We start from the raw sequence: 17,664 nt of genomic DNA, 5'->3' as shown, positions 1-17,664 counted from the left end.
GGAGGCCAATAGCATTGACTTTCCGGCAACGCTGCATCTACACTAGCATAAATTTGACCATGCAAGGTCGGAAAAAATTTCACTCTGTGAAAAGCAGGAGTACAGAAATCATTTTCCATGACACAACAGGTTTGGTGGTGTGGATGCAACACTTAGAAATTCGATCTTATGCAGCTCAAGTAGATCTAAATGCCTACTGTGGGTGTACCTCTGTACCTCTTCGCCCCATCTGTAAAACGAGGACATACTAGATGGGTTTAGGACACAATTTTCACCTACAATGCACTATTGAGTCATTGCTATCTTAAGAAGGCGTATACCTTTCTCTGAAGCATTTAGCATTGGCCATAGACTGCTGGATCAACTAGTGCTACTCAGACTGAGGCTCATGCGTGGCTCTTGAATGTGTCTCATGTGGCTCTTTTTGGCACATGATATTCTAATGCAGTGTGATTTAATTATTAACCATTCAAGATGCTTTTACTATATTATTATTTCATTAATTACTATTGGTTAATACTTGGGCAGTCATTTTGCTGTGAAATATATATATTTATTTCCTCCATCATACTGTTTAAATGTGAATACATAGTACGATAGTAAATGAAACAATGAATTAACACTACAGTGGTTCTTTTGGGGAATACTGATAACCAGTTTGGCTCTTGAACTACAGAGGTTTGAGTATCACTGGTCTAGACAGCTATTAGTTCTGTGTTTTAGTATATCAGGTTTAGACATTCCATCTAAGGTACTTATGTACCCCCACCAACATTACTTTTGAACTTCATATACAGATGAAGTATTCAGAAATTCAATTTCTCGTTTGAGAAAATCATAGTTTTAGTTATTAAGCAAATATTGTTGAGTGCTCTTCCTTTTCAAAGTTGTAAATTCTGTTTAATGTGTTTGCCATCAAACCAGTAATTAGGAAGCAACAATATATTTTCATCACCTAATTTGCCAGGGCTGATCCTAATAGCTTCCAAGTTTTGTTCAGCTGTGTGTGATTTTATACAAAATGTTTAATTTGCATATCTGTAAATAACTTGAGTTGACGGTCAGCACATACTGCCATAAGCAGGGGCTGCTTGGATAAAGAGCAGCACAAAAACTTGGCAGTTATGGCTGACACAGATGTGAGTTCTCCAACAGACGGGAGCCTGGGATGCTGGGTCAAGTAGGCAGGTGCTGAGGTGGCCGTCTGGGATGGGAAGGTGTTTAGGACTGCTGCTGGAGACTCCATACCCAACTACATTGCATAAAAGCTCCCAAGAGCCAGTCATCAGTCACACAGAGAAAGGCACCAGCAAAATCCCCCCAGCTTCCAGCACTGTACCTCAAGAATATACCATCTAATTTATTGATTGGTTCACCGTTTCATTAATGGAATGTGGACATACACCAGCTTTGTAAAACCTGAGCAGATTTGCCAAACAAGCCTCATACAAACTAACTGGTAAAGATAAACAGTAAAAGAAGTATATCGACTGCAAAGATAGAATTTAAGTAACTATAAGTGTTAGTTAAAAAGTCAGAGTAGCTATCAAAAGAGAAGAAAATATAAACACAGTCTAATCTCTCAATTCTGAGCAAATCCCAAAGTCTGGGCAACAACTAGATCAAGCAGTTTTTCTTACTCGATTTGATATTGCAGTCCATAATACACAAGTTTACCCTTGAAATCTCTTGGAATCTTCAGTCTTCTCAGTGTCCTGACTGCTTGCTGCATAATTGGAGGAAGGAAAAAGATAAAGCATGTCTCACCATCACTCCCTGTGATGTTTTTATACCCTGTGTCAGGGTCCAGATGGCTGTGTAGTATAGTGTCTAGGTCAGGGAGTAAGCAGGCAAAAAGGGGAGGGGCACTGATCTGACCCTGCTGCTTGGGTTCTAAGGATGTTAAGTATCAGGTAACTGAATAATAGAATAGTCGATGCATTTTTGCATCAACTATTCAATTAGTTGGTAGGGCGCTGCTGCGTTTGAAGTGTAGCACAAGGTGAAAGCACCAAAGCCCAGGGTCAATTGCTTATCGACTAGTCCTTCACATCCCTATTGTGTTCCTGGCCCAGGATCTCTGAGGGGGCCTTTAAGCTGCTGAACCAGACTTCTGCCTCTTTGTTAGCTCCAAACTGAGTCAAGCTCCTTCCTTTTCTTCTCCCTTCAGGCGTGGCACTGGCTGCAGGTAAAGCAAGTTGAGGTTAGCTAGGCCCAAAGGCTTTCTTTAAACCCTGTGATGTTAGGCCCTCCTTTCCCCACTCCCTTACATACCCTTATTCCATCTGCTTAGAGAAGACAAGTCCAAACATGCCTCATTGGCTTTGCGGAGTTCCTAAGAAAAATCAAGCTATTCTCTTGGTGTGCCCTCGTGTAGGCAAGTCATTAAATTGTGGCTCCATTCCTGGACAATAGCTGGTGAAGTCTTTTCAACAGCACTCACCCATCCCTTGTCACTGTTTCTGTAGAGCTGTATCTCCCAAACCCAAAAGCACATTTTAGTGAAATGCAACACAATTCATATAATTTCATATGCATTGATAATACATATATGGATAGAAAAAGGAATTTCAACATGACATGCTTTATATGCAATATCATAATTGTATACAAATGAGGAATATGGTGGTTATAGTGTTCCCCCCCGATATTGAACATCACAATGAAATTACTTAGCTGCATTAATAGAAGGACACTGTCCTCTAAAAAAAAGCGTGAAAACACTTTAATCTCATAAAAAGCAACTTTAAAATGATTTGGGGGTTTGTCAATAGCCCAATGATTTGTAACAACATACTCTGTATTTCAGGACATTTGTTCAAATCCATATTGTCCTGATTAGACGTGACAGAACTATTGGGATACAAGGGTTCTTTGGTGTTTTCAATATAGTCCCGAGAAGACAAGGCTAGAAGCTCTAAACTTCCATGTCTATATTATTAAGGCAAATAAGTTCACATTAGGTATCTAAATAGACAAATCTATTTTCAGAGCTGCAGAGCTGGGAGCCTTGGAACAAATGCTGAGCACATCTGAAAATCAGAGTATTAATTTAGGTGCAGAACATGTCTACATTTAGACACTCTCAGTTTTAAAACTGACCCACATAACAAAAACCCACAACCATAAGCAGTATCCTCGTTGGCAGAGAAAAACAAATACCCTTCAGATCAGGATCAAGGCAAAGTAACAGGAAACTTGTAGCACTGTTTGCACGACACACTCTTTGGACACAAAGGTTTTCAATCTCTAACAGTACTGTCTAAATTGCAATAGTGTGGAAAGCTGTAGTTTCTCTCCTAACCACCAGGTGGTTACTGTGGAACCTGCTATGCCATTTGCCTGACCCTGCTGGCTGTTTAATGACTTGTGCAGCCATCACTGAAGCCTGTACTGCCCTCTTTTTATTTTTAGTAAGGTTGTTAGAGAATAGGTCAGGAAGGTACATCTACATAAGCCGCCATTCACATCTCCAGCTTTGTTGCGTATATGCCAAGAGTTTATCTAATAAACTTTTAAAGGGTGATGTGAAAAGGAGGAGGGTTTGGGGTTTTTTTTAGATGAATTGCTTTTTTTCCCCCCTCCACATTCTTTATGATAGTGAAAATGGCCCTTCACTCTTAAATGGAGGTGTGAAGGTGAGAAGCTAACAGATAATCTTTCAACCAAGGCTTCATTAGGCACTGGCATTAGAGAGATTTTGACAAAAAGCAAAGGTCTACATAGCTTGACTAAAAATATCTCCCCTTTACCTTTGCTCTCTCTTACGGTATTTTTTTAAAACTTTCTAAGCAGAAAGTCTTGCAAGATAGAAAACAGAGCTTCTAAAAATAATAAATCAGAAAAAAAATGGACAAAAATCCTTCAGGCTTTTCTTTTAAAAATGTGTGCCATTTATTCTCTCCAAAGATCACTTACAAACAACAACATTCAGCAATAAGAAAAGCTCAAGTGTTTTGCTGGCATTCTGATTAATATTATTTGTTAATTGATGCTGTATCCATGATGCTGTATCCATGTAATAAATCTTTGAAAATTTCAGTTTATTCACAAGTAGTCATAACTTGTTACACACTGAAAAAATTAGAAGACTTTTCTATGCTCCTAAGCCTCCTAAATCACAATTCTCATGAATGCCACAAAGTGCACAAATGTATGGTGTATCCACTGAACTGCACTTTGCTTGCTTTCAGAATAACACCATTCTAATAGCTTTCCATGCTTTTATTGCTAATAGAAAAAACAAAAGTACTTATTGCAGCAAAATATATCCATACAACAGAAAATGCATTATTTTTACATATAAATGAGGAAAACATCTTCCTCTATTTTCTTTTTCTGAAAATGTCCAACCACCCTTAATAGTAGATTTCATGCTTTCTTGCATAGGTGCTAGAACCAGACTATACAGGGCTCACAAATAGGTTCAATGTCTCTCAGCACCCCCACGCTAGACATTTTTCCAGCATCCCTGCTTCCTTGGAGCAAGGTAAACCTTTCTTCCAGAAACAGATCATCACAGGACCATTCTCTCTGGAAAATTCTACAGATGTGTACTTCTAAGCTTTCACTACTAAATATTTTCACCATATTAAAGTGTCATTCTACTCTGAGGCTAGGTCCACACTGTATGGCTCAGTGGTGAAAAAAATCCATACTGCCTCAGCAACACAGTTATACTGACCTAACCCTTCATGTAGACAGTGGTAGGTCGATGGAAAAGCTTCTCCTGCCAACATAGCTATTGTCTCTCACAAAGTTGAATTGACAAACTACACCGATGGACAAAGCACTCCTGTCAGGACAGAAGCATCTTCATGAAAGCACTACAGCATGCAGTGGCACTGGTGCAACTGCTCTTAATGTAACTCTATTTGTGAAGACAAGTCCTGAGAAATGTCTCTCAACATGCCACAGTATGTAACTCTATTTCAATTATTTCTGTAACAATAAAACTGATATACAAGGGCTGGGGTTTTTGTTCCATTGGCTTTGCTTTTCCCAATTTCCAGATTTGCAAATTCACCTTTCAACTAGAAAGTCATATTGGGTTCTGCTTCATGTATCATAATGTAATATTACTGTTCTGTCGATGATGCTCAAGCCACAACAGATTCCAGCTCCCTCGCCCAGGAATAAAAACATGTATAAATCAGTAAAGCATGCAGAAACGTCAACACACATTCAAAATGGAGCACGTACATCAGTAAGACAATGCCATTTTTACACAAACACATCCAAGAATGTAATATTTCAGGAAGTCCTCAAAATAAATATTTTAAATATAGCAAGGAGACAATGTCTATCTCCACACGCCCCCCAGAAACCAATACCAAGAGGCACTGCTTGGTGGACATACCATTTTTAGATAAATTAATCAATATGAATTTCTTTTCTCATTCAAAAAAATAGCAAGATGTCAGAAACAGGAGAAGACACACAGATATTCTAAAAACATTTCCCTTTTACTGATTCTCTATATTCTATTTACTTTGTTTCTTTCCACTGCCCTTCTAGCATGTTTCCTGCTCTAAATGTAACCTTGTGTAGTGAACACAAATCCAGTTTCTAGTGGTTCATGAAGGTCTATACATTGGCTTACATTACTGCATTCTTTCTTTTGTCTTGGTCCATGATACTGCCATACTTGCTTTCAGTGGGAGATACTATTTCCCTATAATGTAGACACAGCCTTTGATTTGTAGGACTAACAGAAGCTTCTCTTCCTACTTTTAACTTGGACTTTTTAATGTCCTACCTCTTGAAAGTTACCGGTGCCTTTCTACGTATGCCCTGATTGTGCCATTTTTCTTCCAGTGAATTAAAATTTTGGACCACAAAAAAAAAGAAAAAAAAAGGTACTATTTTACCTGTGAAAACTATCACATCTCTACTGTATTATTTACAACAGGTCTTGGGACCACTTTATAGTTGTGGATTGCTCTTCTAATTAGGCTTTAAAAGCATGAAATGACCTTTTTATGTTGAAGATGATGATATCAGGAAGCCACTTTTATTAACCACAGACTAGGATACAAATTAAATACCTCAACTGGTACAAGTAATGCTACCATTTATATGACAAGTAAACAACTTTTCAGTCTTGATGACTTTTCTAATTTAATAGTCCTAAAGTAATGAAATATAGGTATGCAAGATTTAGTGCCTCAATCTAGTATATTGCCCACTGCAGTTATCTGAACCGTCATTTCATTTGAACTTACTTTTTTAATATACAACCATGCATGGAATCAAATATATTTATCCCGATTTTTCTCTACACCATTTAAAACTCAGCCCTATCCTTACATAAATATGGAGGACCACTTTGCTTTCATGGCTGAAGTCATATCAGTCACTAGTTCTGAGTGCATCCTTTCATTCCCTTTCAACAGCTCTCTTGTTAAGTTAAAAGTTTCAGATTACAACTACAGTATGGGATTTCTCTAAAGGGGTCCCCCTCTGCTTTCTTTTTGCACCATTTTTACTATACAGGACTCCTCCCTAAGTCTTACTGGTCCTATGACATGGCCCTTTTCCCTCTGTTTTGATTAGTGTCTGACAGTAAAGGAAACTGATATAGTAATCGCTCTGGTTATTTCGCAGAGTGCTCAGTTGCCTAAACATCTATTTTGTTTGATTCCTTGGAATAAAGTCATCTGTTTTGGCATTTTCATTTGATATGAGATCTGCAGCTGGCAAGCCCCAACTTTGTATTATGCTTTTGAATCTCCCCTGGGTCAAACATCATTCACTACATTTATCTCCTGTTTAACCCAGTCAGCTATTAATAAAGTAAGCCTTTGAAACATTCACAAAAATTATTAGTCCCCTGTGTAACCCTTTGTTCCTTGTGACTTCTTTCTGGTTTATATGCACTATGGTTACTGTGTTAACAGGTCTTTTTTATACATAGATAGTGTTAAGCTCTGAAACATATAATGGAGCCTTTTTTTCCTGTTTTGTGAAATCAGTAAATTGACCTATGCTAAACAAACTCACTTACACCTAGAAGGCCATAATCCACAATTAACACTTTCCCCTATCATACCTGATGCTAGATTATCAAGAAAAATGGATTTGTGATCCATGAGCCTAGAACTCGAGATCTGGGTTAAAAAATCCCAGCTCTGCAATAGAATTTGTGTGTGTGACTTTAGGTAAGTGACAATTTTTGTGCCTCTGTTCCCCCTCATCTATAGAAGGGTGAAATATATAAACACATCCTTTTTTTCTAGCTTTCCCTTACGAATGTATACTCTTTGGGACAGGGATCAATCTTCTGTATTTATTCACATCTAACATAAAGAGGTCTTGATCTCAGCTGGGGATTGTAGGCATTACAATACAGGTGGAATCTCTCCAGTCTGGTACCTGCCAAACTATAGGAAGCCACGATTATCTAGAAGAGTTACCAACATTTCCACTGGTTACTGGACTCTTAGAAGATGTTTAGGGGTAAATTAGAGCTAAATAACATCACAGACTGCTGAGAGGCAGGATTTATGGGACTGCAGGAAACCTGGCCACACCTATAATAAGTAGACATCCAGCTATCTAAAATCATGGCAGATCACAGATGTTGCTGGACCACAGTGTGCCAGGCTACAGAGATTCAACCTGTAGTACAAACAATTTATTTTGTTCTTTTTATGAGACACCAGTACTTAGATGTAAGATACCCCAGAAAAGACAGTTAATTATTTCTTCACGTTCCCTTGTTAAGAACAGTTTTCTACTATGGTCCTGTACTACCCTAAATTGTAAGTAAAACTGTCCATCTGACAAGTAGTTTAATATTAGTGACTTTGATTTCATTTCTAATTACTGGCATTCCTGCTCATTTATTTCTGGTGGTACCTATGTGAAGTATTTCTCTAATGTTCTTAGTATTAATCCATCTGAATTAGAAATGTCAAATAGACTTAATGGGTCACAAACAGGCTTTTCTACAGATTTGCTTACTCCCACTTTGAAGCTGTAGTCTGCCTCCTTGGCAGCCAGCTCTGATCTACTGCAGGAAAAGGAAGGGTCGAGAAGAAGAAGAAGAAAAAAAGAAAAAAAAAAAAAAGAAAAACCATCACCACAACCATCTCACCCTGATGCTCCATTTCAGAGCCTGATATTTAACATTTGCTGTTTTCATGTAACTGAGACCAACTCCAGCTTCAGGAAGGTTGTCTTAATTGCCCAATTATTTCAGGAAGGTTTACTTTCACAGATAGAGAGAAATCAGTTTTATGCAATTTATAACAAAAAGACCAAGACTATGCTCAGTTATAATATTTGTAGTCTCATAGAACCTATTGTGATGCCTCTTGGAGGTACCCAGAGCTGTGAGGCACCTCACTATCACCAGTTCTTAGTACAAGTACAGTAGAGTCCCGATTATCCTACGTAAATGGGACCGATAAGTTGTCAGATTAATGAAAATGTTGGATAATATGGAGTACAGAATTACTCCGTAGTTGATTCGGGTGGCCTGGCCCCTTCCCTCCCTGCAGCCCCTGGGTGCAGGACGGCAGTATGGCCCCGCTTGCTGCCCCATCACTCCGGGTGCCGCTCGGTCCCCATTCCTGCCTGGCCCCTTCCCTCCCTGCAGCCCCCGGAGCGACGGGGCAGCAAGCAGGGCCATTCTCTCGGTTCGTGCATGGATGCTGCAGGGAGGGAAGGAGCCAGGCAGGAATGGGGACCGAGCAGCACGGGCAGGAGCAGGAGCAGCAGCGCCCGGAGCGACGGGGCAGCGCGCGGGGCCATTCTCCCTATCTGCACCCGGGGGCTGCAGGGAGGGAAGGGGCCAGGCAGGAATGGGGACCGAGCAGCGCGGGCAGGAGCAGGAGCAGCAGCGCCCGGAGCGACGGGGCAGCGCGCGGGGCCATTCTCCCTATCTGCACCCGGGGGCTGCAGGGAGGGAAGGGGCCAGGCAGGAAAGGGGACTGAGCAGCGCCGGCAGGAGTCTCCGACCCACAGGCTGAACGCTCAATCGCCCTTCATGAGCTACAATTCAAGGGACGTCAGCAGCTGGGGAAGAAGAAACGGGCCCGGTCACATGGCAGGCAGCCGGGGGCAGCGCAGTGTTTTAGTTTTGCTTTCAGGGGCTGCTACTGGAGCCTCTTCAGCCGGGGAGGCTGCATGCAGCATGGCACCCCAGGGTTTATCCAGCTATGTCCGATAAAGCGGAATGTTGGATTAGCAAGGGTCGGATAACCGGGACTCTACTGTATGCCTTGTTTGTGCCTCAGTGCCACTGGCCGTGGGCAACACAAAGCATCTCTTTCTAGAACCTGCTGTCTCTTCAGAGATTAGTGACAGGCACACCCCAACAATCTCTATGACAGGTCCAGCCCTTAGTGGCCTGGACACTCATACTATCCACAGATTTGCTGCTCCAAAAGGAACAATATACCCAAGATTGCTAGTTACACATTAGAAGACAACTTTGATTAACATGTGACACATATATACTTACAGTGGACTAAGATTATAGTAATAGCAAATAGATGTATTGGAAACAAATGGTTACATATCATAACGTTCATTTGAGAACCTTATTTAACTGGATACACATTGATGTCTTGTAAAACACCAAAGTGGTCAGAGCAATTTACAATTGGATAGGAATGGAGGGTCACAACCAGGGGCAAACATACTCTCAGTTTGTCCTTACTGAAGGATAAAATTGAATCATAAGACTTCTCGATGCAGATAAGATGGTTTATTAGATGATGAGCTTTCGTGGGCCAGACCCACTTCCTCAGATCCAATAATGGAAGAAAATAGTCACAACCATATATACCAAAGGATCTTTTTTTTTTAAATTGTATCCTTTGGTATATATGGTTGTGACTATTTTCTTCCATTATTTGATCTGAGGAAGTGGGTCTGGACCACGAAAGCTCATCACCTAATAAACCATCTTGTTAGTCTTCAAAGTGCTACATAGTCCTGTATTTTGTTTCAGCAACACCAGACTAACACGGCTACATCTCTATCACTATTCTCGATGCAGATGACATGCTTGCTTCAAGAGTTTTCAAGCCTAATATTTTGCATTTCTCAAACTATTTTCTATACAAATAATTTGCAAGAATTGTGATGACCAGTGGGCTTATGACTCTTGGTAGAGACCTCACATGCCACTCTGGTGAACTATTATATACATACCTGAACATGGGGTTCCCTGTAAAATTCTATGCACCCTCTGTGCTCTGCCATATGTTACCAACAGGTCCCTGGGTCACACCTAGAAACCCCAAGGCATGGACTAGGACCCATTCTGTATAGGTGCAGTACAATTATAGAACAAAAAGCCAGTCCTTATTCCCAAAGGCTACGTCTAGACTGGCATGATTTTCCGCAAATGCTTTTAACGGAAAAGTTTTTCCGTTAAAAGCATTTGCGGAAAAGAGCATCTAGATTGGCACAGACGCTTTTCCACAAAAGCACAAATCTTAAATGAGATCGTCAGTGTTCTTGCGGAAATTCAAGCGGCCAGCGTAGACAGCTGGCAAGTTTTTCCGCAAAAGCAGCTGTCTAGACGCATCCAAAGAGTTTACTGTTCAAGAAGATATAGACAGACTGATCAGGGAGTACAAGGAAATAGTGAGTCAATACTCATTGGCATGATAACCAGTGGTCTCAGCATTCCAACTGCTCTCGGCAAGCATCACAGCAAGAGAAGTTTAAGGAGAGTTTTGAAGGAAGAGGCAAGAGATAGTTTTGCAGATGTTTACAGAGACATCCTATCAAGCATGAGGAACAGCATGGGAGAAAGCACGCAGGTGATTTTGGAAAATTGAACAAGTGTGCTATGGAGCCTCGCTTCACATCAAATGGAGACAAGAGTAGCTTTTTTGATATCAAGTAAATGATGGCAGGTAGAGATAAGGATAAGTAATGAAGAAGAATAGCTTACGTGTGGTGAGCTAGAGGAGTGGAGCCCATGGAAGGATTCATAGAGAGGAATTAAGTAATTTTTGCAGCAGCATTTTAAATAGATATCAGGGGGCACGAGCTTGAATTATGCCAGTTCATCTATATCATTCAATCAAAAATGAAAATGACAACACTGCATGGCCTTTTTCGACTTAGGGTCAGTGGAGAGACAATGGAATTCAGTAGCTTACTAGGCAGTTGATTGACATTCTTGCCACAGAGTTTGCAGAATATCTTCAGTGATTTGGGTTCTATGGTATTCACTAAAGATAACGGGCCTGGTCTGAAACAACTGGTCCAGGAGGCTCTTCTAACGGGGAGCAAGGCACAAACCAACGACTCCCCATAAGCAGAGGTCTGGTCTGTGGGGAATAATTGGGAACATGGCAAGAAGAGGAACCAGCATTAGTTTAGGAAACCTTGGATTTGCCCTCAAATTCCATTAAACTTGTCTGTGAGCAGGATCTTTGGCTCCCAGAAAGCCAGAGATCGGTTGCTGGAGAAGTTACCTGGGGTTGTTGGGTTGCATTCTGCACCTGCAGGATGGGCAGCTATGTATGAAAATTCTCTATAATTCTCACCAGGGAAAAGCTGGTCTAAGTGGGGTCCATGTAAACAAGGTGGACCACTAGGCTACGTCTACACTGGCATGATTTTCCGGAAATGCTTTTAATGGAAAAGTTTTCCGTTAAAAGCATTTTTGGAAAAGCACGTCTAGATTGGCAGGACGCTTTTCCGCAAAAGCACTTTTTGCGGAAAAGCGTCTGTGGCCAATCTAGACATGCTTTTCCGCAAAAAAGTCCCGATTGCCATTTTCACGATCGGGGCTTTTTTGCAGAAAACAAATCTCTGCTGTCTACACTGGCCCTTTTGCACAAAAGTTTCTCGGAAAAAGACTTTTGCCCGAACAGGAGCAGCATAGTATTTCCGCAAAAGCACTGACAATCTTACATGAGATCGTCAGTGCTTTTGTGGAAATTCAAGCAGCCAGTGTAGACAGCTGGCAAGTTTTTCTGGAAAAGCGGCTGCTTTTCCGGAAAAAGTGGCCAGTCTAGACACAGCCCTAGGCTTTATATTTCAGCAGCTCAAACACAGCCTACCAGGCCATGGGTGGACATGCCACATGCCAAAGTTTGAGAGTAAACCAGACTCTTGGGCTGGAGGCAGAGCTGAGCAATGAAGTCAGAAGAAGTGGTAATTGTGTCTGGAGCCAGCAAAGGTGGTAAGTGGAGAAAGAGTAGGTTTGGAAACAAGGCCAGAGCAAAATGGGAAACAGGTAGGACAGAGACTGGAAGCAGGGCTTAAAAGCAGAAGCTGGACAAGAGCAGTTACAGACATGGTATGAGTTTAGCAACTGCTGACTGCAGTAGGTGCCAGGCTTATAAGCAAGACTACTAAAACAAGCAGCCAATCAGGTCCTATGCCTACTCTGTCCATTCTTAAGCATTGCAGCTGGTCTCATTCGTTGCCTATCAGAAAAGTTAATGAGGAAGCAGGCCAGCAACCGATTACAGCTCCTACCACCACAACTGGTCAATTTTCTCTTGAAAGAAATCGGAGAGATCCTGTGCAAATATAAATGGAAACAGGAGTAGGGAAAAGTGCAGGGAACAAGTCAAATATGGTGAAAAAAATAGCTGGGATTACAGGTTTGACATTCTTTCAAGCTGGGATAGTATAGTTGTTTAGCTGAGAAGATGGCAGAAGTGAAGGAGGTCATTCTGACACTTTTGCAGATAAAAATAAGGCTCCCAAAAGAAAAATGTTGCAAACAATTGGAACATCAGTTAGATTATACTGTATCTAGGTCACTTAGCCTTAACTATTTGAGCCAAAATCCAACCTGGATTTTTTTATTTTTTGGCACACAAGGGCACAGTAAGTGGATAAAGCAGCATTAATATGGAAGATTACATTCTAACCCCTATATGCTGCAAAGGATCTAACACAGGGGTGGGCAATAAATTTTGATGGGTTAGGGTTAGAAAACTGGCCAATAGGAGCAAAGAGATTTTTGCTGGGGGTGGAAGCAGTGCAAATGGAACAACCAGCTGAGGCCTACTGGCAGGCTAGGAAAACTGCTTGAGTGTGCTACTGGCTTAGGTAAGTACCTCCCAGCCAGAGCCTTCTTCCTCTGGCACCCCATCTTGGCCTCCTCCACACCTAACTCCTTCCCAGACCATGCACTCACTCCTATATCCCTCCCCTAAGCCAGAATCCTCACCTACACCCATACCACCTCCTGGACTCTGCACCAATCACAACCCCCTCCTTCACCCAAACTCTCTCTCAGACCCCACCCACTCCCCTGCACTCCAGTCCCTTAGCCTGAGCTCCCTTCTGCACTCGAACTCCATCCCAGGCCCCGCACCTCCTCTGTAGAGAAGTGTGGAGTGGCCATCCATTAAAAATTATTGCCCATCCCTGAGCTAGCCTCTTGGAGCACCATGACACAGGTGGGTGATCCAGATCAAAAGGCTTGGCAGGCCAGATTTAGCCTGGCGGTTGTATCTTGTCTGCCCCTGGTCTAACAACCATGTCACTTGTATCTGTGGCAGGAATAGTCCAATGATTGAGAAATGGGGATATCAGGGCAAAGCATACACACATTCACATTGTACAGACCAAACCCTTCAATTCCAGGTTCTGGCCTGGATACCACATAATATAAACTCTACTGGTTTTGTTATCAATGGTGTTTTTGCTGGCTAAGATTCAGATTTTAATGTTTCTTGTTGGCGTCAGCACTATTTACGCTAACATTGTCTTTTTAATCTGCTTTTCATATTGTTTGTTTTGTCAAAATTAACAAATGCCTATTTACATAGCAACCCTAAATGTTAAAAAAGTTGCTATCACTTATTAAATGTCTTCTGAATTTGGGGCATAATTGAAACTCACTATCAATAATGACATGCCTCTCTCAAATATGCACTATGTTTTTTAAATTTTTCCTTATGTTCCTGTATGCATTCCATTGCATAGCGCAGAAAGAAACTTCAGGCTGTGCATTTCAGAGGGATTATTCACTTCTTGGGCAGTTGAAGTCTTTTTGCCTTAGGCATCTTATATCACCACCTGAGGCATGCTACTATATATTCTAGGCATGTGGTATTCGCATTGCCTTTTGCATCTAGTTATTGCTGAAGTTATTTCAAAGCACCTTATCAACTTGAAATCTCAAGTTTCATATTAGCTCTGCTGCTGCTGAAGAGCTGATTTAAGTCTTAGTGCTAAAGTTCTGATATTCGCACAAGTGATTTGTGAAGGCGTTTAACTCATTTCATTTACATTTCCTTAGGAGTCTCTATCATAGTTGCCTAAGAATATAGATTTATATAGTCAGATTCCAAGGCCAGAAAGGATCACGGTGATCATTGAGTCTGATCCCCTGTATAAGATAGGTCATGGAACTTCCCCAAAAGAATTCCTAGAACAAATCTTAGACAAATCCAGATTGGAAATAAGATGTAAATTCAAGATATGTTTTTCTACCTTCAGCTTTCAGCCACTGAATCATATTGTTCCAGGTTCTTCAATCTATCAAAATTTTATCAAGTACTTATATCTTTATCTTCTCTTTGTTACAAAAAGAAAAATTAAAGTCACATAACATTGCTAGTCAAAAAGTTACAAAAGTCGTTGAGTTTTTAACGTATAGCAAAGTCAAATATGTAAAAGTTAAGGATTATTGATAGAGAACAGCGCTTTTTATATGACATGAGTCCCAATACCAACTCACTCTTATATGGCACTTTTCATCAATGTATCTCAAAGCACTTCACAAATGAGCTCAGTAGCATCCCCTTTTTAGAGATGGGGAAATTCAGACACGGAGAGAAGTGATTTGTCCAAGGTTATCCAGCACTCCCACTGCAGAGCAAGGAATCAAACCCTGATTTCCAGTCTAGTGTGCTATCCTCTAGGCCAGTGTTTCTGAAAGTGTTCTGTGGAATCACTTTCAAGAAACACATTAGCTGGCCACCCCAGTTTGTTTGTTTACTGGCTTTGTGGTTACCATTGGCTCCGTTTTGTTCTTTGCAGTGAAGGGGAGCCTCAGAAAGCACCGTGGGCTGGGCCACCTCTACTCTGTTTGGCTGCAAAGAGCGAAATGGAGCTTGCAAAGAGTGAAACGGCCACGGAGCCAATGGGAGCCACAAGGCTCTGTGGCCGTGGCACCGGTAAAGAAACAAACCGGTGCAGCCAATTAATGTGTTTCTGGAAAGTGATTCTATGAAACACTTTCAGAAACACTACTCTAGGTCACTGGTTCCCAACTTTTTTTATATTGCTAACTGGAAAACCCATTCACAAACTTTTGGTGGCCTGGTAACTTTTTATTTGCCTATTCATTTACGCTAACACTGTCTTTTTAATCTGCTTTTCATAATGTTTGTTTTGTCAACTAAATTTGGTAACTAAATTTAAGAGGTCTTGTGTTATTTTACATTGCATCTGTATGCACACAATACATGTCATAACAGATCAGAGTTTGCAAATATCTACAACACTAAAAAAAAAAAAAAAAAAGTCACAGAAAAAATTCCCCTCTGGCTGCTGGGTGGGGGCAGCTCCTCTCTTAGGGGCAACAGGTGCCTGCAGAAAGAGGGATGCAGAGAGAGGCACCCACAGGGACAGGGGACTGTGGGGTACCCCATTTAGCATCTGAAATTGTCAGGTATAGGAGCTGGTGCCCCCAAAAGCTACCACCAGTCACTTATGTCCTCCCCCCATTCGCAGGTGGAATTTCATTGTATCTCCCCTATCTTCTTCTGTACAACCCCTGCCCTGTGTGTCTCTGCCCTGTGTGTCTACCTTCCCCAGGCTGTTCTTACTCCCACAGTCTCTCCCCAGCGTCCCCTCATTCCCCCTTTCCTGTGACTCCCCTGAGTTTCCCTCCATTGCACCCCTGCTCCCATCCACCCCATAAGTCTCTCCTGAATTCTCCAACCTCCCTTCAGCACCTCCTGAAATCCCCCTTTTGTCCCCACCTCACACATCCCTGTTCCCCCTCACTCCCCTGATCTGCCCCCACCCTTCTTAATGCCCCCTCCCAACACCACCTCCTCAGGACTGGCTCCCCCCCATTCCACACACTCTGGGAGCTGGAAGCCGCTTCCCTGGGGAGCGATCACAGCCAGCTCTGCTGGGAGCAGCCCAAGGACATGGAGAGCACCACTCCTGGGGAAGGGGAGCAGGGTCTCTCTTACCTGCTCCCCAAGCACTGCTCAGCCTGGGCTGGTACTGCCCCGGGAGAGGTTCCTGGCAAGCAGTGGGATTGGCCCTGCTGGAGATTCCCTCTCTTGACTGCAGCCCAGGCTCTGGGGTCCCAGCAGGAACTCTGGGCTCCATCCCAGAGCCGGGCCGCAGAGTCACCATGAGCAAGTTGTTTTGTGCTGCAAGGGCCAAACCCAGCCCTGGTTCCCAGAGCCCCTGCCCACTGCTGCTAGGTCCTAGTGAGCAACCCACCACGCTGCAGCCCCTTACCCTGGGGGACCTCCCACACATGGGTTCAGGCAGCCTCCCCCTCATCAAAGCAGTGTCCTGCAGAGAAGCTGATGCAGCACTTGGAGCATAGCGAAGAGACGATCCTCAGGAGAAGAGAAGGGGGTGTTTCTGGGCAGACTGGACCTTGCTCCAGAGTCCAATCAAGGCATGGGTGTGGCCTGACAGAGTGTCAGCCAGCAGTTCATGGCCCGGCGCTGGTCCACGGAATGGTGGTTGGGAGCCATTGCTCTAAGCAATACAGCTATTAGGTAACTAATATTGTACTGTGAAATAAAATTTCATTTTTATGGTACATTATTTTTAGAGAATAAAATAGCATCTTTACACAACTACCCTCCTTAGTACAGTAAATGTCTAAACCCAAACATTTCTAATTTCAGCACAGAAAAGCTTTCACCATCATTAAAAGTATCTAAAGAGAAATTTGTCTCAAATGTCCACAGTGGAGAAATTTGCCCTCTCATTTAGTTAACTACAACAAATAATTTGGACGGTCACTATCTAATGGCTGGTATCACTAAACATTGCATCACATCCCTTCGGAGCACTCTGATTAATACGCATAACCAATTGGATTTGACAACATTTGTGGTTTGTTATGACAAATGTTCGAGATCAAGTAACCAAGCTTAGCCAACTTAGTGTCTAAAGACAAAGCAGTATGATACAAGAAAGCAAGTTGATTTGTTACATCAGTTTTCCAAAGAAATAGGTTTTTGCAGTGTGTTCTACTATTCTGTTCACAATAAACTTATGGCATGTTTCCAAATATATTAATAGTATATGGGATTAAAAGTAAAAAGTACCTAACACGTTACTCAAAACTAAAATTTACCAAATCAACTTTTATCTTGTTTTTCAGGTACTATGTTGTACCCTTTTATTATTATTTGTTTGGTTTGTTTTCAAGCACAGCATTTTAAGTTGTCTGGACCATGAAAGAACTCCCCTCCTATATCAGGACAGAATAATTATGTACCTTGCCTTTGACAGTTTTCCTAGCTACCTATGCCAAGTGCTCAGTTGTTCTGCTAAAAAAATATTGTGGAATACTTAGCACAAGAGAGGAAGAACAAACTTAATACAATGACATAATTAATCAACATACTACATAAATACCTATTAATGTGTGTGTGTTGCGGGGACCTATAACTATCAATTAAAAGGACAGCAGGGCCACTGAAGAATCACTGTGAAGAAAATAGTGCTATTTAACTTAAA

The 17,664-nt window shown here is 41.8% G+C and overlaps 1 protein-coding gene across 22 annotated transcripts in view; it reads right to left on the bottom strand.

Annotated features, from left to right (window-relative positions):
* The window catches only part of RYR3 (ryanodine receptor 3), a 522,680-nt gene that overhangs the window by 487,665 nt on the left and 17,351 nt on the right, over positions 1-17,664 (bottom strand). The window lies entirely within an intron of this gene.

Source organism: Pelodiscus sinensis, chromosome 5 (genome assembly GCF_052426305.1).
Source record: "Pelodiscus sinensis isolate ZL-2025 chromosome 5, ASM5242630v1, whole genome shotgun sequence".
NCBI classification, from domain to species: Eukaryota; Metazoa; Chordata; order Testudines; family Trionychidae; genus Pelodiscus; species Pelodiscus sinensis.
Note: the sequence above shows the minus strand (reverse complement) of the source record. Positions and strands in the feature narration are given on the sequence as shown.